The sequence below is a fragment of the Nyctereutes procyonoides genome, unplaced genomic scaffold (assembly GCF_905146905.1).
Source record: "Nyctereutes procyonoides isolate TBG_1078 unplaced genomic scaffold, NYPRO_anot_genome, whole genome shotgun sequence".
NCBI lineage: Eukaryota > Metazoa > Chordata > Mammalia > Carnivora > Canidae > Nyctereutes > Nyctereutes procyonoides.
Window position 1 is genome coordinate 22,746,830 of NW_026575042.1, and position 11,229 is coordinate 22,758,058.

The following is an 11,229-nucleotide window of genomic DNA, read 5'->3' on the forward strand; positions in this document are numbered from 1 at the left end:
TTCCTTTTTTTTTTTTTTAAGATTTATTTATTTATTCATTAGAGACACAGGAAGAGAGAAGCAGAGACACAGGCAGAGGGAGAAGCAGGCTCCCCATAGGGAGCCCAATAAGTGACTCCATCCCAGGACCCCGGGATCATGACCTGAGCCAAAGGCAGATGCTCAGCCACTGAGCCACCCAGGTAGGTGCCTTTCACTCATCTTTTTTAAAGCAGATAATTCCTAATGATAAAGAAACAAATTTCCACATGTCAGAGATAATATGTTCATATGAACAGTTAAATTCTAGCTAAAGCCTCCTGCCTCAGACTTACAAAAAGTGTAATTTCATTTTATTTTTAATTTATTGATCACTGACATTAAAAAAAAAAAAAAGAACCAAAAATATTGTATACGCCTAGTTTCTGTACCCGGGCAGGGACCACACTGTCAGTTAAATTGTTTAGTGCCATGTAGAATTCAAAAGAGAATTCTCAATTGTCCAAATCACTAATTTTCGAATTCTAAATAAATCTTAAATCAGTGTATATAACATTGCATATCTTACTTTAATTATTCTAAGTTTTTTATTTCTGGTATAATATTTACTACCTGAATTAAATATTCTTTATGTAGTTCTTGTGGATAAGCATAGCAACCCCCTTTAATCCAAGACTAAAGATGCAACAAAAATATTTATTATAAGGGACGCCTGGGTGGCTCAGTGGTTGAGCATCTGCCTTTGGCTCAGGACATGATCCTGGAGTTCTGGAATCGAGTCCCACATCAGGCTCCTGCAGGGAGGCTGCTTCTCCCTCTGCCTGTGTCTCTGCCTCTCTCTGTTAGGCTTTGGTCCAAGGCCATTTTTGCCGGCTATAAACGGGGTCTCCGGAACCAGAGGGAGCACACAGCTCTACTTAAGATCGAAGGTGTTTATGCTTGAGATGAAACGGTTCTATCTCGGCAAGCGATGTCCTTATGTCTACAAAGCAAAGAACAACACAGTAACTCCTGGTGGCAAACCAAGCAAAACCAGAGTAATCTGGGGGGAAAGTAACTCGTGCTCATGGAAATAGCCGCATGGTTCGTGCCAAATTCCGAAGCAACCTTCCTGTGAAAGCTATTGGCCACAGAATCCACGTGATGCTGTACCCCTCAAGGATTTAAACTTAAAAAACAAAAAAAACAGGGGAATGGATGTCTCTAATGAATAAATAAATAAAACCTTTAAAAATATTTATTATACCCTCCAATGTTCTATAGATAGTTTTCTGTTTGACACATTATGAACATGACTCATTTTGGCTAATTTTTTTTACAACGTGTGAGACTTAACAGAGACTTACTTATTTATTTATACTTGGCCTATGGGTATTCATGTTTTAGCAAAGGTTTCATTTTCACTGCACTGCTTTTGCAACTTTGTCAAATATCAGTTGGGCATATTCATGAGCCTATTTTGTAATTCTCTCTTTTGTTCCACACAGTTTTGATTGCTGTAAGTATATGATCTTGAAATCAGGAAAGGGAATTCCCCCATTTTATTTATTTTTTTCAGAATTCTTTTAGCTGTTCTAGTTCCTTTGCCTTTCTATACTAATCTTTTCTTGCAGAGATTTTGATAGGAATTATTGTAAACTTGCATATCAATTTATAGGAATTCACCTTTGTCTATGTGGAGTTTTCCAACCTATGAATTCAGTATGTCTTTCCATTTATTGCGATTTTCTTTGATTTCTTTCACCAGATTATTGCAGTTTCTGAATGCATGTTTTGTTAGATGTACCCCTATTTCATTCTCTCTTGAATGACTGTAAGTGGTATTTAAAATTTTTGGTGTCTATCTATTTTTGTATCCTGTAACATGGCTGAATTCACTTAGTTCTGTTTTTTTGTTGATTCTCAAGTATGTTCTACACATAACATCATGTCACAGCAAATAGGGAAAGTTTTATTTATTCCTTTCTAAGCTGTTTTCCTTCCTTCCTTCCTTCCTTCCTTCCTTCCTTCCTTCCTTCCTTCCTTCCTTCCTTCCTTCCTTCCTTCCTTTCTCTTTTTGCCTTAATGAACTGGTTAGAATTTCCACCACTAAGAGTGGTGACATGGATGTATTTATCTTGCTCCTGAATTTAGGAAGAAAGCATTCAGTCTTTAACTATTTTTTTTCAGTCTTTAACTATTAAGAATAATGTTAGCTATAAGGTTTTTATATATGCTATTTTTCAAATTGAGGACACTTCTCTCTACTATGTTTCTAGGAGTTTTTATCATAAAGACTGTTGAATTTTGTCAAATTTTTTACTGCATATATTGATATGATCATGTGGTTTTTCTTTAGTCTGTTAATATGGAGGATTAGATTTAGTTTTGAATATTGAACCAATACTGAATCACTGGAATAAGCCCCACTTGGTTATGGTGTATAATTATTTTAATATATTTCTGAATTCTACATCCTAAAATTTTTGTTTTTGAGGTCTTAAAGTTTTCCATTTGTTTATTGTCCTTGGTTTTCGTATCATGGTAATATTAATTTAATATTGCATAAAGAAATGGTCCCTTTATTTCTATCTTCTAAGAGTTTGTTTAGAACTGATGTTAATTCTTCACTGGTTTCTCCAGTGAAAACATCTGGGTCTGGAGATTTTTCTCTTGGAGTTTTTAAATTATGAACTCAACTTCCTTAATAGTTACAGCCCTATTCAGATTATTTATTTCATATTGGGTATGTTTGCTAATGCTACTTTTCAAGGAATTGGTTCATTTTGTTTACATTGTTAACTCCACTGGCATAGAATTGTCTGTAGTATTTTCTCCTCTTCTTCCTCCTCATTATTAGTATTACTTGAGGTCAAAGGGTCTTTAGTGATATCTTGTTTTATTTTTAGTATTGATAATTTAGGTCTTCCTTTTTTCTTTGTTATTCTTGCTGGAAGTTTGCAAGTTTCATCAACCTTATTGTTTTGCTGTTTTCAAATTCATTTACTTCTACTTTATCTTTATTTCCTTTTTTCTGGCTTGTTTTGAGTTTATTTTGCTCTTTTTTTTTGCTAGGTTTAAAAAAATATTTTATTTATTTATTTGAGAAAGAGAGAGAGGGCAGGGAGGGACAGAGGGAGAGGGAGAGAATCTCCAGATGACTCTGCACTGAGTGAAGAGCTTGATGTGGAGCTGGATCCCATGATCACAACCCCAGACAAAGCTAAGAGTCAGACACCCAACTAACTGAGCCACCCAGGGGCCCCTTGCAAGGTTTTTGAGGTGAGAACCTAGATTATATATTTGAGGCTTTTCTCTTTTTATAATGTCTATATTTAGCACTATAAATTTTCCTTTTAGCACTGCTTTGTTGCATCCCACATATTTTGATATATTTTGTTTTCATTTTTATTCAGTTCAATATAACCTAATTTTTTTCTTAGTACTTGCTCTTAGTCCATGTGTCATTTAGAAGTATGTTTCCTAGTTTCCTATTGTTGGGTAATTCGGTTATATTTCCGTTATCAATTTGTTTATATCTTAATTCTATTTTGCTCTAAAAACATATTCTAATTTCAATTTAAAAATTTTAAGAATTATTTTATGGATATGGATATGGTCTATCTTGGTATACATTCCATGGGAACTTTAAAATAATGCATATTCTGCTTTTTTGGGGTGGAGTTTTCTGTAAATGTCCATTCAATTTTATTGATTGATGATATTGTTGAATTATATATTGTTTTTTTTGTTTTTTTCTCTAGTTGTTCCATCAGTTGTTTAGATAGGGCATTGAAGTCCCTAACTATAATTGTGGATCTGTCTGTTTCTACTACTTTTAATTCTCTCAGTTCTTATTTCACATACTTTATAGCTCTCTTGCATATGTATAATCTTGATAGATTAATCCTTTTGTCAAATATAATTCAGATAATTCATATATAATTTGTCTCTACTTATATTCTATGATCTGAAATCCACTTTAATGTTAATATAGTTACTCCAGCTTTCTTCTTATTAATTTTTTCATTACATATCTTTTTCATCTTTTTTCATTTAACCTGCCTACATCATATGTGAGTTTCTGGCATCACAATTTTTAACCCACTCTGACACTCTCTGTCTTTTAATTGATATGTTTAGACCTTTTATATTTAATGTAAGTATCAATATGTTAGGTCTTCAGTCTGCCATTTTTTTTTTGTTTTCCCTTTATTTTTTTCCCATTTTCTTGTTTTTTGTAGATTATTTGTAATCATTTTTAGAATACCATTTTGAATTATCTATATATTTTTTAAAGTATCTTTTTGTAATTTTTTTCAGTGGTTGCTCTCGGCATAACATTATATATACGTAGCTTATTATAGTCGATGGGTATTGTCATTCTACCAGTCTATATGAAGTATAGAGAACTTACCTCCTTTTAGTCCTTTTATCCTTCCTATTTATAATATAATCACCTTAAATATTTCTTCTATATATATATTTAGAATCACTATACACAGTGATACTATCATTTTTTAGTTTAAAGGAAAACATCACTAGAAAATAGGAGAAAGAAAATCTATCGTATTTACCAACATTTTTGCTTAGTGTATATTTTATTCCTTTTTTATGTTCCAATTAAGATCCTCTTTTTTTTTCCCCCTCTCTGTTTAGAGAAATTCTTCTAGCTATTCTTTTAGGGTAGACCTGCCAACAATAAATTCTCTTAGCTTTCCTTCCTCTGAATAGTTTCAATTTCTCTTTCATTATTAAAGGATAATTTCTCTGTATATGGGATTTCGTATTAATAGTTTTTGTTTCTTCAGCACTTGAAAAATGTTGTGCTATTTTCTTCTGTCCTTCATGGTTTCTGACAAAAAAATTTACCATTATTAAAATAATTTTTTGCATCTAGGTAAGGTGTTCTTATTTTGCTGCTTTCAAGATTTTTCCTTTGTCTTTAATTTTCATAAGTTTGACTATGATGTATCTTTCTATGGGAATTCTTTGGGTTGATCTTGTTTGGAGTTTCCTAAGATTCCTGAATCTGTCGTTTCGTATATTTTGCCAAATTTAGGAAGTCATCACTTCTGCAAGGACTTTTTTCTCTTTTTCTTCTACTCATTAAACTCCAATGACATGAATGTTACATTTCATTTTAATCGTACAATGCCTGATTATTTATTTTTGGTTTTTAGACTTTTTGTTGTTGTTGTTCTGGTTGGCTTTTTTTTTCCTGTTGTTTTAATTGTTCTTTATCTCTGTCCTTCCAATCTGCTATTTAGCTCATCCGTTGATATTTTTATTTTGGTTATTGTATTTTTCAATTTGGTTCTTTATATTTTCTATTTCTTTGCTGAAACTTTCTATTTTTTTTATTTGTTGCTAGTGTTTGAAATTTCTCATTGACAAATTTTTATGATGACTACATTAAAATTTTGGCAGCTAATTCTAACATTTCTGTCATCTTTAAGTTGGTATCTTTTAATTGTTATTGTCATTAATTGTCATTAACTGTCAACTCAAGTAGGTGAGAGGTTTTGTCATTACTGAGTGGGGGTTCAGGTCTCCTATTATGTCTCCACCAACACCTCTCTGGTTGGGATGAGGAGTGTCTTGTTACTCTTTCCTATGAGGCTTTCACTGATATGGGAAACTAACCTTGGATTAGCTGGGATTATAAATTGTGCTTTATTACTGCCAGATGTCTGTGGAAATCCAGGTTTTTTACATGGTCTTATTGGTCCCACAAGGGGAAGTTATCACCTGGTGATAGTGAAATTCCTGGCTTTCTATTCTGGCCTCTCTGAAATCATACTGGCAAGGGTGGAAGTCTAGACTGCCCACTCAGTCTTATCTTGAGTGGCTGGAGGTGAGGGTAGCAATTTTTTCTGTGATATATGGCTTAGGTAGAGAGGTATATTGTCTAAAGTTTTCTGGTTTTCCAGATTATCCCTTTTCTGGTTCTTTGGATAGTGAAGGCCAATGTTTGTTGAAGAGATTCTATCCATTGGCATTTCTGAGTTGTCAGCTTCTTTAGTTCCAAGTCTGGAATATATTAAGCAAAAAGAAAACTTAGAGAACTCAATACCTTATCATTTTTGTGCCTCAAGGTCCCTAACCAATCCAACTTCTCTCTGTCTTGTTTTCCATATATATAATATCCAAGATTTTTCTTTAGATGTATCCAGTGGGATGAATGGGGGAAAGTGTATTTATTGCATCTTCTCAGATTTTGTTATTCTTCCCCACCCAACATAGGAAAGAAGGCAGAGGTACTTCGAAGGTTATATGCCTTTCCCTAGGCTCTGCTGATGGAGAAATATGGATGCTTCCATATGCAGACTTAGGGCAGATGTGGATTTCGAAGCATCTCCAGCTTCTTCCTAACTTCCCTCTAACTTACCCACTTTGCCATTTTAAAACTACATACCACCCTCCAAAATGAGCTGCTCAAGATACTTGATTAGAGAGGCACAGAGAAATACAGGTATATAAGGCATGTTTCCTGACAGCATCCATCAATTGGAGGAAGTTATTTCACTTTTTCCTACTGTAGGACTTCTAATTATCATGAGGAACCACAAATTACCATGAATCACTTGAAATACAGGGTCAGTCAGCCCATCCACCTGTACTGTGGGAGGCTTGATTTTATTAGCACTAACCAGGCTTGTTAGATGGATGTCAAGCATGTCTTGAATTCCTTTTACAAAAGAAGCTGTGTAACATTACTTAGCAGGTTACTCATTTATTCTGGCTGAGTTATCACTGGATTTGATTTTCAGTGAAGTCAGCTAATAGAGACAGCAGCAAAAAGGTAAAAACAAAAAACAACAAAAAAAAACCCCAAAACAACAAAAAACAACCCTAAAAACAAAAAGACACCCCCCAAAAAAAACATAAAAATTAAAAAAAAAAACACACAAGGAAGCAGCATAGAGTCTGTCATTCAAAGGGGACTTGAGGGAAAAAATGAGGGCCCTTAAATTGGAAGAAATTGCCAGTAGGCATATGAGAAGGTGGGAAATGAATGAATAGAATATACTAAGTCACACTCTCATTCCACCCCTCAGTATCCACATTCTTTAGCATTCTCTAATTTGGGATCATAGTGTTTACCTTTTTTACTTCTAAGGGTTTTTGTGAGGCCAAAATGAGGTACAATATTTACCCCTTCAGTAATAAGTGAGTACAAATCTCTCAGTTTGGCAAATTTGCATTAGTTGATGCCTCCTCCATGTCCTCTTTTGCTTTTTCATATTCTTCTTTCTTTCCCTTCTATTCAGGGTTTAAGAAGGAAGTGGAGAAGGAAATTCCAGGATCCACAAGGTATAACAAAACAGGCTTTGTGATGCCAGTTGTATTTTTTTCTCTGTCTCTTGATTCCTTCACATAAATAGAACATGTGAGGCACTTGATGCTATGTTGACTCACCTATTCTCTTATTGGATTTGATAGGCCATAAGCCCTGGAATTCTCTTAAGAGTATGAAAAAGGGAACACAGGAGGATTAAGAGGTTATTGTTGAAAGTAGATGGCATCCAAGAAGTGGCATTTGTTCTTGCATTTGTACATGTTTAAATCTATTAATTTCTTTGTCAAGAATCTTTAATCACTGATCACAAACTCGAAGCCCACTTCTGTATGCACAAGATGTATTGATTTTTGTCCATGTTGCTTTTCTTCCTTTTGTTTCTTAGAAACTGGGGGCATAGGGGGGCAGAGGAAATGAGGGCGGGGCAGAGAGAGAGAATCTTAAGTAGACTCCACTCCCAGAGCAAAGCCTAATGCAAAGCCTGATCTCACGGCCCTGAGTTCATGACCTGAGCCAAAATCAGGAGTTGAACACTTAACCCACTAAGACACCCAAGTACCCCTGTCTATATAGCTTTTTAAAAATCTTGAAATTTTACCCATATATATTATTTGAATTCTTTGCTTCTCTGTAAAAACCAGAAGACCTGACTTTCTAGGTCCACATTTCTGCATAAAAAATGAACAGAGAATGAGGAGCTACCACTGCTGGTAGATAAAGCCTGTGCTCTTCAGTTACTGTGTCTCCATTACTCTCTGTTACTTATACCTGGCTAGAGTCACTCTTTGCTCTACTTTCTGACCTCAATAGACTTATAATTTATGAATCCTTATATAAAGAATGCAATTTAAAATGTATTTCACTTGCTTTTAATGATGTGCCTTATTTTCAGTTTTCCCAAAATAAAACCAAAGACCTGAATTTGAGTACCAGTAGTTTATTTAGAAGGTGAGCCCAAGAAATAATCATATTGAAGTGGAGACTGGGAAGGGAAGATTGCCAAGAGAAAGTAGGTTAATTGGCAACTCACTGCATGGTTGTATGCGACCTTCTTTGTGACCTTGTGAAACATAATTTAGAATGGTCCCATGGGAGGCAAGAAAACTAGAATATTTATCCATCAGATTAACGCCTTCATTGGTTGGCAGTCACACCTGGGAGCCAACTCTTCTACATGTCCAACCTTCTCCCAGGTTGCTTGGGTATAGGAGTGCTTGCATTAGGAAGTTATAGGTGCTCATGAGAAGTTTTCATTGCAGCTGCAGATAGCCTCCAATTGGCTCAAGTGATATGGACGAGTTAACAATAGTTCCTGCTACATAGTAAGTCCAGAAATGGAATGTTAGACCTGATCCTTTAAGAAGCAGACAATAAGATGGACTTAAGCATGCAAGGATTTTATTAGGGGAATACCTGTGAGAGAAAATGAAAAAGGCTGGGAGAGCTGTAGCTCTCAATACAGGTCTGCCTTGAAAGAGGGAATGAGAAAACAAGGATAAGACAGAAGTGTCCCAGACTGCCAAGGAGTCTTAGAAAGGTTTGGCAAAGCCATTGTGAAGTATTTGAGCCAATATCTGTGGTCACAGGTGTTCCAAGTCTTCCAGGAATGCATCTGCCTTAGCATCCCTGCCCTCCTTCTATTGGCTGGGAACCATCCTAAGAGGTATGTCCTTTGCACAAATGTGATGGTTCGGGAGCATGGCTGCTGGTTAACTGCCATCCCTGTAGTTGAAGGTCTTCTAAATGCATTTTGGTGGCCACCACAAATAGTAATAGAAATATGGCAAGGCATACAAAATCCAATGATGTGCAGGTGTCAGTTCATGTGGCCTATGTATCTCTTTCAATTCTCCTTCAGTGACTCTTTGACGTGAAACTGGCCATGATGGGAATCTTCTCAATACAGAAACTGACAAATGCTACATATCACTGCTTTTCCTCCCCTCAAGAGACCATTGTTAAATATGTACCAGTGCCCCATTGATAACATCTATACTAAACATGTCACAGTGTAGTAGAACAAAAACCTACAAATATTCTTCCAGTTTCAACCTTACTGAGATTCCACTCTAGAATAATTCCATATGGTTTCCTCTGAAATAATGTCACTCACTTATTTTTGCCATCAAAAGAGGCTCCCTTCCTTTATTTGTCATACAAATGTCATACATGTTTCTTTTCTGAAAAGGAAACATGTATTTTTATATCAGTGTTTTATTATCTCTCTAGTCCAAAGACTCAAGAGAAAAATTACATTGAAAAGCAAAATTGTGTTCCGCTATTACAATATTATATGTGGCATAATAATAATAATACCTGTTTTGGTAAACATAACATCTCTAGATGCAGTAGTAGAGTTAAAGTTTACCTGTCAAAGAATGAAATAAGGCACATTCAACCTACCAAAGAATGAAAGTCAATTCAGATACCTGAATTCTAATACCATGTGTGTTTTTCCCCTTTGGATTTCAGGGCACTGAATTGGTCTCCTTTCTATAGTCTAATTCAACAAATGAATAGTTGGTATTGCCCCCTACTTACTACAAAGAGAGACATATATACAGTAGAATAACACCATTAAAGCAATTTGAGTTTTTTGAGAAAAAAGGTGCTTTATAAATAGCAAGCATTATTATTCATATTCAGAAATTTTTCCAACTCCCACAGCTTTCCTTGTGATTATCTACCATTTCCAATAAGTAACATTTCAACATTTGATGTTATCCTGCAATCATAGTAGAAGAATATTAAACTAGAAAAAAAAAGCCAAACACATGAAAATGTCTATACATTGTATTCTACTCATGTAATTTAAAATTCATAAAGTCTACAAGACTGGTATAATCTGAGCCTATTTAAGGATATGCTGTCATTTTGGAATAAACATTGTTTCTCATAAAAATCAGATAGTTTATGAGGGTGTGACATTTTAAATAAATACCCTGTTCTCAAGAGAAAAGAAAGTTAATGTTTATAATAGATGGTGCTCACCTGTCAGAGATGCTGTGCTAAAATTGGATATATTCACTCTCTTGAGAGTTTTGGGATTTGAATGATGGGTGAGGGCATAAGAGCAAGGACGGTAAAAACTAACATATCTACTAGGAAAAAATAGGTGTTGGGGACAAAGTGGGATCTTGATCTGATCTGCATTCTTGAACTGTGCCAGGGGCTTCCTTTTAAAAAGCTAACTAAGAATTTCCCATTTGCAGAAGCCTATGTTTATAATCCTAGCCAAAAGGTCTATGGGAAAGATAAAAAGATCTATCAATCCCCAAAATGATTTCCTATCTTTTCTTCATTAGAGCTTCATTATGTTGGATCTTTAAGATTCTTTGTATCTTCAAGCATTGTTTTTTAAATTAAATATATCCTTGAGTTAGGGCCATTCTTTAAGAGTCTCAGTAAATATTTTATTGATAATGAGCACCTTAATTTTCAGTTAAGATTGAAAGGCCATGACATCATTGGATGCTGTCTAGGGAGAGGAATTAGGGTCACAGAGGACATATCTTGGGGTGAGGATATGAGAACCAAGGGAGAGGAGAGGTTTTAAATAAAATAAATAAAAAAGGGAAGGAAATCTACAGCATAGTCCTGTGCTTCTCAAATTATGTTGTACAAACGTTTTGTTGATTTCTGAGTTAACCCAGGCTTCTTTGCTTATAATGGAGGTTCTATCTTCATACTATTGTTGGTTATCTGTTTATTTTTACAAACACATACAGACACACAAATGTGTTTCCTTTGCCACAAGTAATATACAAATACATTATATATGATATCTCATTTTGATTTTGATAACCATTCTATGTAGTATATATAGTTAATTCTATTTTATAGACAAGATTGTAGCTCTGAGATGTCAAGTCCCTTGCCCCATGTGAGATTTTTTTTAAAGATTTATTTATTCATGAGAGACACAGAGAGACACACACAGAGAGAGAGAGAGAGAGAGGCAGAGACAC

The 11,229-nt window shown here is 34.9% G+C and overlaps 1 pseudogene; it reads left to right on the top strand.

Moving 5' to 3' along the window:
* Positions 1-817: 817 nt before the first annotated feature.
* LOC129507331 (60S ribosomal protein L35a-like) lies at positions 818-1,146 on the top strand (annotated as a pseudogene).
* Positions 1,147-11,229: the final 10,083 nt, after the last annotated feature.